Genomic DNA, 14749 nt, shown 5'->3' on the forward strand with positions numbered 1-14749 from the left:
GCATTATATCATAGGAAAAAGTCTATAATGCTCCTCCACCACTGAACCGAAGAAACGTATTAATACATGCACAAAAAGTTATCTCCAAGCTAACCCCCTGACTCTTGCTCAGAGCCTGAAGCTGTGGCTATGTCCCTGTTGAAGGGAACAGCATTCGGAGCAGAGTCCTGAGAGCTATGTTATGTCTACAATTATTTCATAGGTTCAGAGGCATGTATGCTGTCCCTCGGCTCTCACATACAGAGACTTTGGGATTTAGCCCCATCCCGTAGCATCATGGTGTACAGTAAAATGCCATTGACCCTGTGCAGGTGACCCTGCATGTGGAGCAGGAGGCCCTCACAGCTACAGCACTGTTCCTCCTGCCAACAAACAAGTGTCCTGCTCTTGGGCTGAGTTCCCATAGCTGTTCCTACCCCCAAGCAGCACAAATTAACACGGGTCTGCAATAACAGGCGCTCAGTTTTAGACAGACTAACCGTTTCCAGGCAACGCAGTGACCCTTTTTGTTCAGAGGTATCGTTTTGTTAACCGTAATTGTATATACTATCTCTGCTTTAATGAAAGACACCTAGTAAATTATACAGGGTGGCATTTCACTGAGGGGTACACAGGCACCCTGAGAAACTCCAGCTGTTATTCAGCAATATTCATTATTCATATGCCATCCTGGTTTTCTGTGTGAGGCACTTCACATTACAACAAAGCACAAAGCAAAGATGCTATCAGTTGACATCTTGCAACTCTGGATATAAAAGTTCAGCTGTTCAATCCTATGGTCTTCAAGCAGGTTGCTCTTAGCTTAATAGGGTTTTTGCTGCCTAGTGAGTATTTTATAGTAGTTGACCAAATGAGTCCAAGAAATACAGTATAATAATGATGAAAATATTATACTGTAATAATGGGCCTAATTTTCCTGATGGGTAGCATTAAAGCTACACAGTATCTTCTCTTTTCTTCTAGAAAAGAGCACAAGGATATGACAGGTAAAGAACAGTTTTGCTTGCCACAGCCTTTGGCATCCCAGACAGGTTGGCAAGAAAAGCACATGCCCACATGCCTGACCCAGCTGTGTTGTAAACTGAGGGTCTTTGCAGAATATATGGGAGGTCACTTCAGCTCATACCTGTTCATGTACACACAACAAAGAGAGGGAACATAACACAAAAAGTAAGAGAATGAGGGAAAAAAACTGGTTAAATTTCCCTTCCTCTCATTCTCTGACTGACTTCTGTTCTCAGTGCTGTGGCACTAGAGGAAACCTCTGAAGCCCAGACAGAGACAGATAAAACAGCCTGCCTGCCCACAGCACCCAAATATCATAGGCTTTAAACAGGAGAAAATGTACTGATGTGCTGTAAAAGATGAGCTCAAATGACCTACAGCCTGGTTGTTTGATTTCATGGGACACCAAATTGAGTGAAAATTCCCAGCCCAGCTTAACAAAAAATCTCTGACATTTTTCTAGGAAAAGCTTTGTTGAAAACCATATGTTCTGGAGATGGCATGTTTGGGGATATCTTTTTGACCACTGATCAGAGCTTTCCAGACCAGTTAAGGATGGGTGCAAAGGGGAAAATTTCCCATATACTGCAGAGAATGAGTGATGACTGAGAGAAAAAGAATTGGCATCAGTTTAATCCTTCAGGTCTGTGGAATAAAACCAGAAGATTCATGATTAATAGTCAAAACTCATAATGTTTTCTTCAGAGAACAAAATGATGTACTATTCAATAATGCCATGGATACTAGGAGAGTGGGCAGAGCTGTGGTGTGTAAAGGAGAATTATGGTGCCATATGGCAGCAGAGCCCACACAGAAAGAGCAGCTGCAAATCCATAACAGCAGCAGCTCCTGGAAGAGACTGAGGGACAGGGAACCCCTAAAAAAAGCCCTGGAATAGTGTGAGGAATGCCCATGCAGCTATAATTATTCCCAGGGTTCTGAACATGGAGTAATCACTATTGCTGGACACTGCAATGGAGCAGTGCAGGATCATAGGGGTATTTCCCTGGTTATGACTCTTTTGACCCTCAAGATCTTCTCAACTGGCTCTGCCACCTCTCTGTTCCCTGCCCCCCTGTCCTTCCCAAGGTGGCTCCCATGCTCATATGACAAGGAAATAACCCTGAAGAACCAGTCTGTACCTAATCTGGAAGTTCCCTATACATAGCTCTGCAACGAAAAGGTGTCTTAGATGTGGCACAAAACCAACAGTAGAGCAAAGGAGCCAGGAGTCAGTTCTCAGCCTCCAGTCTTTAATCCCTTCTGGCTGCAACTGCCTGTGGTGAGGGAGAAAGCCAGATATGTACAGATCAGCGTTAAAGAATAACCCTTTAGCAGAGGGTTGCTCCACCCAAGTAAGTGTTGCAATAGCTTCTGTTACGAGCATGCAAAAACTTATAACACTTCTAACCCCACAGAAAGAAAGAAAAAAAAAACACAGAAGGAAACACTATGCTAATTAAAATACAAACTCGTACAAAAGGAGACTAGGAATATTTTAGCTATGATTTCCCGTTTGAGTGCGCATGGACCTTTTAGAAAAACAGCAAACTTGAAAGAAAATTCCCAGCAATGACATACCCATAAAAACTCTGAATAAGTTGTTCCTCTGCTTAATTAGCCTCACCATAATATGCTAATCAATGGCAAATAATTGCTTTTTAATGGCAACCACTCTGTACAGCCTTTAATTATCCACAGGTTTCCTGTAAATCATTGCCATCTCCAACCAAGCATTAACTAACCCACTAATAGCTCTGAAGCTTCATAAAAGTCTTTTGTGATCTGACTGTCTCATCCAAGAAGTTCAGCCTTGTCGCTCCGAAGTCAGGTCCTTAGAGCAGATCAGCGTATTTGGGGAAGATCAGACTATAAATGGGGGAAAAGGCAAGTTTCACCCATATTTACCAGGCAGAATTTGGCTTTTACATAGCTGGTTTTCTCTTTTGCTTAACACATGCATTTCATCTGTGATGAAAAAAAATTATGTCCTCATTTCATTTTGCATAGCGTACATATGGGAAAAACCTTCCATGTGGCAGCAGTGATCTTAACAGATGCTCCCCTTTGGGCAAACATGGGCTTTTAATGGAAAAAGCACTGAATGAGGTGCCAGGTACCTTATCTGGATGGAGCAAATTCATTTCAAAATGAAAGTTTAGTTTATCTTTAGTGTTCCTTATTTATGTTGTTAGCTGTTAGCCGTTATCCTGCATCACAAACAATGCTTAACTTACAGATATTCACATTAGCTATAAAAACAGGGAACTGGAACTTAAATCAGTTAATTACCACAGTTTGTTGAATTGCCAACCTAACCCATGAAAAGAGAGAATATAATTGCAGCTTATTCTTCATCTGTCACTCATTTCTCTTAAGGGAAACGATTGTTGCTTTTTACATGGAGTCATCAGTCAGACTCATGGGTGCCTGATGAACTGTGATAAAATGAACGTAGGAAACATAAAGAGTCAAGTCATTCATTACTTTCCCTTGTACACCACTTGTAGACAAGGTGCCAGCTGCAGGAAAATCTCTTTCTGCCCCACACTTGAGTTGCAATAGGCCTATTATTCAGTGCCAGGCTATGGTTTCCTAACTTTTCCGGCATCAGCTTAATAGGAGTGTCAGCTGGGCATCATGCCAGGTACATCAGCTATGCCTCATTTACCCTCCTGCTCCCAATTAGCTCGATCATGATGATAAAACCAGGAGAAAGACCTTTGGATAGAAGGCACATATTTGTTTGGCCAACAGTCTAGGAAAAGGAAGGAAGGATGGGGAACTCATAAAGAGGAGGAAGGATGGATTGTGATCTTGGCTGTTCTGCAAATGCTCTGCGTGACTGTCACTTCTCTCAGCCTCCTCTTCTCCTTTCACCCCCCAACTGGGATAATTCTTTGCCTTGCTCACGGGAATCTTGTGAGCCACTCAGATGCCACAGTACTGAGACTAGAAATTACTATAAATAAAGTAGTCCAAGAACTTTAAATAGCAAGATTAAACACACGTGTTCACTGATCTACAGCTACTTGCTGATGTTTATTCATCAAAAATCTTTGTTGAATTTCACGTCATCATATTTTGTTTGCTGTGGCTGTTAGGTTGTGATGCAATCAGCTGTAATCCAAAAAGCTAAATATGGTTATTTTTGGCAGAGGAGAGAAACCTTCCACTTTAAGACCTTTGTGCAAGAGTTACAAGACACTGCAATATAGCTGTGAGAAAGAAATCTCTTTCATTTATCAAGCAAGTAGGGTTTGCACTAGCATGCAGGATCATTACTCTTTACAGAGACCCCTAGATTTGAGATACAAGCAGGGCTTACTATATGCTGGACAGGAAAGGGCAACTTGCAATTCCTTGCTGTTGACTTTGTGACATTACCTGGCAGTGTAAGGACAGATTGCTTAAATGAAACATCCTGTACTTCCTTGTGAACCATGGCAGGAGAAATGTTGTTGTTCTCAGTTCCGAGGTGAACAAACTGAGGAAGAGATGCTAAATACTTCTCCAACAGCTGCAAAGAAAATATTCACATGGAATACCTCCAGAGTTTAAGATTTCCTTCATTTTGGCCTTTGGGCCCACCTTCTGTAACCTGCTACCCATCTTCTAAAAAATCCTTTAGCCTACATGATTCATGATCTTCTGAAGAGAGATGTTCTTTTTGAAGATAATGGAATCAAATGAATGTCGTGTGAAGTCCTCCAGGAAATCTGTACCCAGTGTGGTTATGATGGCTGTTCAATGCCAGCACAGCCAGTCTGCCACCCAACACAGAGCACAGAGACACAGCAAGAGCCAAGGTAAAGGTCCCATCAGGACTGAGCGTGTGTCCATTCCAGGTCAGGAGGTGGTGAAAGTCCTGTCTGATTAGGCCTAAGACCTGTTCCTTCCCACTGACGTGAAAATAGTCAAGCTGGGACCTGAAATGAGTCTTGTTTCCTCATCTGGGCCCCAGGCATATGTCAGAGATTGTCGTTTTGGCTGTGAACCTCCATTCATCAAAATGAATGGTGGTGGAAGAGGAAGAGGAATAGAAAAAGGGAGAGATCAACATGTGATGCCATTTTCATGCCATCTGGTAGTAAGTATGGGGATGCATATGGGCAAAACGGTATTTAGAAGGCTTCTTAAAATGTTTACCCACAAAGATCTGCTAGTTCACTAGTTCAATCCTTCCTAGCAAGAATAATTCTCAGAATTACTGTATCATTTAAAACTCATCATAGTATTTACACCTACATAATTTAAAAGTAATGATGTCCATGTTCCACATAAACAGTCTTTCTGTGGGAGGCATTGAACAGAGTGTAAATGGCTTATAATCCTTATGTATTTGTATGTGACTTCCCTTCTCCTGATTTAAACACTTTGAATTTGTTGTGCATAGCAAGGAGATACCCTACTATTTCACTTCACTGAAAAGTTTCAGTTATTATTCAGAGACCAAATGCTAATCAATACCAAGTCTGTAGGAATTAAATTCATCTGCACTGTAATAAACATGTATGCCTCTGTTCTCTTTCAAGTTCCTTTGCAAATTGGAAGACTAGCACATTTGTTTCTTTCCAGCAATCATAATTCAAATCATGTTCAAAATTAGGCCTCAATTTCATTGAGAGCCTTAAGTTCTTATCCAGAAGACTGATTTTCATCCTTGGAGTGTACTTAAAACTCTTCCCAAATCTCATTCTAGGATTCATGTGATCCCATCCCTCTTTAAAGTAACTGTCCAAAAGGTATAGACTGTGATGCCTTGAACGTGTTGCTAACTTTGATCACACAAATTCATAGCATTGACTTTCTTGCTTGTAGAACTGGGCACTGAGTTTCTACATGATCTGAGTGAGTATATAACTTCCAGAAAACCATTAAAGTGAAAAGATTTACTTTGTTAAAGCAATAAAAGACTATTCCTTGTAATAACATCCCCAATCTTTCTTTCACTACTGTGTGCAAAATAGCATGTCAGTGAAAGAGACACATCTCAATTTCACCAGTATTTGGAATATTTTCCATGTTTCTTTCAGTAGACTTTCCACCGGGGCATTGCAGCCCCAAGCACTCTGTCATAATTCCTCAAATAATTAACAAGGGGAGTATTTAGGTTGAGCAAGTCTCTGAATACAGTCATTGCTCTCTAACATGGGAACATCCACAAAATGGGATGGCTGTGCAATGGCATTTATACACAATATCAAATAATCTGGAACACCATATGAAGAATATACCAAAAGTCATGGACAGGATGTCTCCTTTGCAGCCAAAAGAAAATGCTGGTTTTCAGCTGAAAAACGAAGTGGAAGAAATGCTTGCTTTCTTAAAAAAGTACTTTGGTGCCAAACATTTTGGAGACATTGTTGAAGAACAGTCCTTCCTCACATAGAGGTTATCCCTGTGATGCTGCCAAGGTCAGTGCCTGAGTGAGTGATTTGCCAAGTAAATGCCAGTCGTGTAATATATGCTGTAGCAGGCATGGAAGCAGATTTTACTTTCACACCCGCCTTCTGAATCGGCATTCTTTGCCTCTTTTGTGCCAATGTTGCTTCTCTTTCCCATTCTGTGCCCTCTCTTTTCACTGGAATGCCCTCGCCCCTCACATATAAGCTGAATGTCTGATTGTTTGCTAGAAAGCAAGACTTGCTGAATATGGATGTTATGGAAGTCACACAGGAAAGATAGACTGTATAACTTACTACATACCTTATTCACATGATGACACTCTTACGAGTATGTTATTATCAAAAAGAAAATCCTCATATTTTGTCATCTGTACTTTTCTACCTCATATAATGGGCATGAAAATAGTTCCTAATTTTTCAGTAGCTCTTCTTTCTCATCATCCCATTCTATCTTCATAATTTTGCTCCAACTTTTTTCTTTGCCAAATATTAATTACCTACAAATGTCTTCCTTTTGGGGTTGCAAATTTCCATTGATGAGTTAGGTATTTCCTACTTTTCAGTCCTTAATCATATATTTTCAGTCAAGTCTCTAATAACTCTGCACAGAAGCTTATATGAACTTACACACTTCTTTTTGAATGCAGATACTTATGTGTATTCTTTCAAGCAGGTAAACCAGATTTGCCAAAGACTTTTTAGAAGCAAGCCTTAGCAGGCAGGTAGGTTTACACAATCAAATGATAGAAATTCTTGCACAATATTGGAAAGTTTCTCAAAGTTAGATGTATCTTTTCTGGGTGAGTTGGAGAGTGAGATCCCTGTTTCATGCGCATTGCTTTAAGTCCAGGCCTGCCGCAGACTAACATCTTCCTTTTCTGCTATGGGAGCAGGGCAGGATGAACAGGCTGAACAAGGACCATATATTTGGAGTCCCACACCTACACCTCAGTGGCCAGAGTAGGAGATCAGACTTGCATCCTTTGAAGTTGCAAAGGATTCCTTCCAAGAGCCAAGAATCGGCTGAGGAACAATAGTTACTCTGAGGGTTTAGATGTAGGTTACCTCAGCTGCGCAGGCCTTCACTCGACAGTCAAGCAGCTGTGTTAGTCAGGATGTGTGCTATGGTCCTGGGGCAAGTATTAGGTGTTTCAACTTAGGTTGCACTTTCACTGTGGCCTAATCCAACTTAAGCTTCTTTTTCCTGTTATCCCAGGGTGTGTACAGGCAATTACTGCCATTCAGCCAGGGCTTCATCAAATATTAAACATAGTAACATGATGGGATGAGAGACCTCCGAGTCATAATACCTTTACTGAACGTCTCTAAGATGGATCACTTTAACTGCTCCCTGGCACAGGAAAGAGCCCAAATGTTAAGCCAACTGAGTAGTGTATGAAAGTATCTTGTCTATTAATACATCCTGCAGCCGGAAGAGACAGAAGGAACCTCATTGTGTAGAGCTCATCAGGCCTCCAGGGATTTGTGAGATCCAATTAATAGATACTCCCAAGGGTGGCTGCTGCCACTGCAGAGTGACCATTCAGCAGTCTTATATCTGGTATGTACAATGTCAGTGGAGTCTTTGGCATGCGACGATTTTGCCATGGGGAATTCTACTTAGGAGGATTTTTATTTGGAGGCAAGTATTAGTTACCCGTCTATTAATGCCTTCTATCAATAGGAAACAAACAATAAAGACACGCTGTTCGAAAATAAGGGGGAAAAAAAAAACCTTTTGAAATATCTGGACAATATTCTGCTTTTATTTCTGCTGAGAGCTGTGGCTTCATCTAAGCATATGTCAAAGTAAGCTATTAAGAAAGAGTAGTTAACAAAAAGTTTAGACTCCCTGTCAGGTTTCTCCATTTATAGGTTCATGAATACACAGCAACAGAGGAATATTGAGTACAGCATTTGATGGGAATGGAAGGGGAATGAATGGAAACTCACTAATTTATTTGAAAATAGTGTTATTAAATAGGTCACCTTCTTTAACGCAGAGGAGAAAGCCTGCAGATGCTAATCTCTGACACACTTTCTATTGTACTTTCCTTTGCATAACACTGATATCTGTATTTTGCTATAATTGAACTCAGGACAATTTCAAGTGTAGCCATCTACTATTATTTTCAGGGATCTAAATAGATAGAAGCCTTGCACAAGCCTCCCAACATTTCTTTGTAGAATATCATTGCATGAGATATCTTCAAGCAGTTTAACTAAATTTGGAGAAAAAAATGGGCAAACTTGCAGAACACATGAGAATGTATTCTTACCTATGGCAAAATACATTTTATTCTGATTTAAAATTATATTTTGTTAAGTTGACTTTGTGATTTTGTTAAGTTACTTTCTCAGTGGGAGATTTTATTTCTACAGCTCTTCCTACAGTGAAACAGTTTTTCTTTTTTAATACATGCTGTCTATTAACTTTCTTCCTATTAGAGATTGTGACAGGATGCTCAAATTATCTTATTCTTCTAGGGACTGCATTTAATTGGAAACTTCACTTTATCTCATTATTTTCACAGTTATATTACTCAATATATTTAACATCTATGTCTAACTTGTTAATATGTTGTTGGTATTGACAGTATTGGCAGTATTGGCAGTTCTTCACAAATACCTAAGTAAGAACACAAAAGGATAAGTTTGATTTCTTGCATTTTCTTAAATTCATGGGTGGTAACAAAATATAAACATTTAAGTGTTTGTAAAACATTTTTTTCACTGCCAAACGATCCATCATCTTTACTGTACCTTCTTAGCTGAACTTCATTGGAACAGATGTTGAACTCCTTCTTCTTCCTTTTCTTCTCTTTCTTTTCTTTCTCTTTTTCTCCTCTTTCTCTTTCTCTTTCTCTTTCTCTTTCTCTTTCTCTTTCTCTTTCTCTTTCTCTTTCTCTTTCTCTTTCTCTTTCTCTTTCTCTTTCTCTTTCTCTTTCTCTTTCTGTCTCTGTCTCTTTCTTTCTCTCACTCTCTCTTTCTTTGTCTCTTTTCTCTCTTTCTCCTTTCTCTTCCTCTTCAGTATCAGCTTCAGCTTCTTCTCTTTCTCAGCATAGGTTAGACTCAGTTTGTATGTAGGAGCCATGATCGTGGAAGTCCTACTCTCACAGATCTTTAGGCAGCCAAAAGACACTCAACCTGATCCTAATTATACAGTATCCTAAAATGACACAAAATGAGCTAGCTGTCCCCAAGTCTTCTGTGTGCTGACTGTTGGACCCCCACAAGATGTGGCCCATGCTGAGATGACACTGACTGCCATCTTATGACATGCCAGTACTAAAAGGGAAATTGCACTTGAAATAGGCTCAAAAAGCAGAAACGAATTAAGATAGGATAAATTTAGATTTTCTTTAGTTAATAAGTCCAATGAAATTTTTTAAGAGTTTGAAGTTCAAATTAATTGGGACATAAGTACATGGACAGTATTTTACTTTAATAAGGAACTGCTTATAAAGAAAACCACTAATGTGTCCCCACTTCACTGATAACATGACTTTATCTTGTTACCCAATAAATGCATTTATTTCTGTAAAGGACCAGCTGTTAAATAAAGCTTAATATTAATCCATCAGTGAATATCATTAGATTCTCTATCCTCTTTTTTGATTGGAAAACAATATTGTCTGAGTAACACGACTTGAGTGCATGTGTTTCTCTAACCATATTAACACACAGAAGCTTGCACATTTTGCCATTTCAGTGACACTCCTAGTAAAATTTATTTCTAGATAATAGTTTCAGGCTAGCATCTTAGCTCACTTTAGTGAGATATTACAACATGTCCTGCTATATGCCTCCTGCTCTGACATAAAGGTATAACTAGACCATTAAAGACATCAATTCTTTTGCTGGGCTAATCACCAACTCCTTTTTGGGCATCCACCGTCAGACACACCCTTTGCTGGGTTTTAAACCTTCTCTTAGTTTTGAAGACTATTCCAGCATATGGCATGTGAAGAATTGAGCTATTGTGACTTACAGCGTATTCACAGGAAAAGAACAGAGGTTGCAGAAGGAAAACTTTGAAAAATGATGAGGAAATCAATCTGATAAAATTAGTGTTGTGGTTGCAGCCACACTATAAATAATTTTCTTCATTTAAAAAAAATGAATTTGTCTTTCCATGCTTATTTTATGATCTGAAGTGTAATACTTGAGACATAGGGGAGTGCAAAGTGAGGTGAGAAATTCCTAATACAATTCATTAGTGTATCCAAGCAACCAAGCAGAGGACTGCATATGCTGTCTCATGGTCCTCTGAAACTTTACAGTACCTGCCATTCACCAGCATGGCCCACTCTGACAACAGATGTAAAAATGGAAACTTTGATAAATCTGACCCCAGGACAAGCAATACGATTAAGCTGTATTTTAGAATCATAGACTCATCATAAAAAGTATTCAAAAGAGCTGCTACAGGCTGAGAAGAATAAAATTTCCATCTCTGCTTCATTCACCATGATGTGCCTCTCACTGCTTTCTTCTCTTCCTCAGCCCTATTTTCCCCTCCTCCTTCCCTTTTCAACTCCTAATTCTTTCACTGCTTCCCATTCAGGCCTTGCCCTCTGCATTCAGTTTCTGCTTCTCATTCCCCTTTGCCCGCTCCCCACCCTGCCTGCTCCTTTTTGGGTTCAGTTCTTCTTACTCTATGCTTTTATTTCTCTGAGGGATTTGAATAATCACTCCTTCTTTTTTGATCTCATTGTCATCTCAATAGGTCTTGCTGCCTTCCACCCTGTCCTCAAAAGGTAGGTTTCCAAAGAACGTATTCCCTCCAGAAAGGAGGAAAGGGACCTCTGAAACTCACTGACCCTTTCTAAATTGGATGTCCCATTGTGTACCACAGTATTAGGAATTTTTCCATTGTATGAGAATGTTAACTTTGTTAGTGATTTTTTTTATTAGCACATTAAATTTCTCCTTAGCCTTAAAAAGATGTAACTTTGTCAATTAGTCTATCATAATTAATTTCTGTCTCTGCTTGGCTGATTTTTAACAAGGCTGATTTAGTCACACACTAAATTTTATGTAAAACATCAGAAGGAGGAGTAGCCCTTACTAAAGGCCAAATAAATGGTTTTATAGTATACAAACTGGTTATCTAAAACAAGGCCAACACATACTTTATACTCTTGACCACATTTTCAAGACAATCCTGAAATCCAACATCTGCAACTGAAAGCTCTTGAACTGTGCAACTATGCACAGCTGAGCATCTGGTTACACTGCTTGGGCAGAGAAGTCTTTCAGATCTGTGCTTGTTCCTTGCCATAGATCAGATCAAAGAACCAGGCACAAGTAGCAGGTATTTCAGGAAGAATTTCTACAGTGGTATTTCAGACTCATAACTACTGAAAATAAATTAGAGGATAAGTAGAAAAATAAAATAAGAAACAATTTTGCAGCTATTATTAAAGGCTGACTCTTTCTTTTCACCATTTGTGGAAAATTAAATAAAATTCTCATTGACATGCAGTCAAGGCCACAAAACAACATGACCTTAAGCCAAACTTCTTCAACGGTCAAGGATACAGGCATAAGACATTCAGCTAGGATTTTTGCTCCTTATGTATTCTTGCAATGGCAGATGACTGCAAGTTTGTTTACAGCCCTTGTAGATAGGCCAGGAAATATTAAACAATTCTTTTTCTTTCCTGCAGTACCCAATAGCCATGGTACTAAATATGCATTCCAAAATAAAATAAATGCAGAACCATATGGTTAGTTCTGACTACCATCTTGCAGAAAAAATTTGCTTGTACTTCTGTTCTGTACTACAGATGGTTCTGATGGGCAGCATCATACAAAGCCACATTTTTATTGTTGAGGAAAATGTGAGGACAATTCTGAAAATCTATTTGTAGAACATTGTGCTTCTATTAGACAAGGGATAGGTAACCAGAGAGTACCTTTAAAGAGTTTCTATTTCTATTCTATATTCCACTCCACATTTATTATGTGATCATGCAAACATCTTAGCAAATGGAAAAACTATTTTTTGACCAATGTGTTGTTAGATTCAGCCCTTAAGATACAATTTTCTTTTATCACTTCCATCTCAGTTCCCAGAATTCTCATTTCTATCTGCAGGACTGAACGTGTTGTTACTGGACTTTTCTGTGCATCAGAAAGGATGGTTCTTTGTCTTCTAAACTTAGTAAGCCTGACTGCCTGGTCTTTTGATGCTACAGTGGTCTTTATTAGTTTAATAGTAGACACACCTGATCTTAACTGTGTGGGTGGTTGACTAGATGGGGGAAAAAATAGTTCAAGATCTCTTTTCCTTTACACTGGTAATTCTCATTCATCTCAACAGTCTTCTTGTTAATGGATGATGTAAACCAATGAGCAATTTTAACTTTTAGATTTTCATTTATAGTTTGCTTTTACTATAAGACAATAATGTCCAAAATGTTCAATCTAAAGATATCACAATATTGCCAAACAAAATTTTACTGCAAAACATACATTTTTAGATTAAAATGTCTCAGAATGATTTCTTCACAAAACATAGGAACACTCATTTTAACAACACAAAAAATTCATTCTCATGTCATCTGCAATCAACCATAATATTATGAATTTCAGTCTCAAACTCAGAGGAAGATAAATCCAGCCCCTTCTCCCTCCTCCTCCTCTTTGCCTTTTGCAAGAATTTAAATAAGATTTCCATATCTACTTTTACCACTTACATTCTGTTTCACAAATAAGCTGTTTTGTTGTAAATGCAGATAGCACACGTTCACAGGCATTCCTGTTCTACATTCAGTTTCTACTAGTTTGCATAATTTTCTCTTTAGGGATTCTTATAAAAAGTGACAGGGGGATGGAAGTCCTTTTTTTTACCCCTCAGCCATGAATTCCATCTGTTGTCATGGCACTGAACCCAGTGTTGAATAGCAGCCAGCATTGCTTTTGATGTTCTGTAGGATTAGTAGAGATGTCTGATGTTATTGTGCAAGATTATTCATAGGAAAAGCTCTACCTGAGCTTTATGCAAATGTTCAGTTCCTAAATTAATAAACGAAAATGGTTTGCCATCAAAGTTCACATTCTGAGGACATTCCCTTGGATGTTCACTATTTCCATAATGGCTCACAGAAAGTTTTTGCAATTATACTCATTTCTACAAACACAAACCAAATGTATGCAGGATTTTGTTAGAGTTGAGAAACCATGTGGCCAAGGAAATATAACTGATGATCTGTAGCTGATGATCTGATGAGGCAAACTTTATTTGTGTGATCTTATCATCAAAATATTTCATGATTTTGCTCTGACTTTGATTCTATCATATTTTACAGAGCTATCAAGTACACAAAGTTCCCATCGATCCTAACTGTGTGAGGAGTCAAATATCCAATAACTAGAGACATTCTTCAATGCTCAGGGCATTCAGGTTATCCTATTTCAGATCCTTAAATGTCTTGACACACATTAACCAAACTTTCACAAATGCCCATGGAGTAGAAGAGCTTTTTTTTGTTGTTGTTTTTGGTTGTGTTCATTTTTTCTTTTTTTATACAGATAAATGCTGCTTAGGACACTTTTGGTTCCATTTCTTTTTCATCAAAGGTTTATCAATACCTTGCCTTGTTTATGGATACACTTTGGAAAGACTTTCAAGTTTCAAGGTGTAATTTCTGGTCAAAACAGAGAACATCTTGCCTTGGCATGAGCTCAGGAAAAGTATGAACAGTTTTCTGCAACAGATAATTACAAAGGGTAGCAAATGGACAGGGCTCTGCTGCTTCCTTTTCCGGTCTCTAAGAAATGAAGTTTGCTGCTGCTTCTCAGGGAGAAGCCAGGGCAGTGGCTTTCTTTCACCTTGAGAGGAAGAAGAGGCAGCAGCTGACACCTCCTGCCCTTGATCGTCCTTCCCTGCAGGAGCAGCAAGCCGATTCAGTGTGCTATTTGCTGTGGAGAAGCAGTCTAGCACTTCACCCTTGGAAGGGAAACCTTCGGCTTTGCTTTTACAACTAAGAGGTCTTGTCTCAGCTTTGGCTCAGGAGAGAAGCCCAGTGGATGGGTCTTTCTAAGTTTAAGGTTTGAGATGCAGAATAGACTCAACAGAGATGTGGACTGGGCATCCCTCAATGAAGACAAGTGCCTTGCTAGTGACTGTCTTCAACTGCTTCAATAACGTTTTAAAAGAGAGTGCATGCTATCCTGAGAAGACAAATATGAGCTAGCTATTTATTTTCTTATCTAACTTCTGAAAGATTACAGATTTGCAGGCCCTTGGATTTATGCTGTATTTCTAGATTTTTTTAAGGCTTTTTTTTTTTTTTTTGCACATTCATTATTTTCATATCAATTGCTTG

Source organism: Columba livia, chromosome 1 (genome assembly GCF_036013475.1).
Source record: "Columba livia isolate bColLiv1 breed racing homer chromosome 1, bColLiv1.pat.W.v2, whole genome shotgun sequence".
Lineage (NCBI taxonomy): Eukaryota > Metazoa > Chordata > Aves > Columbiformes > Columbidae > Columba > Columba livia.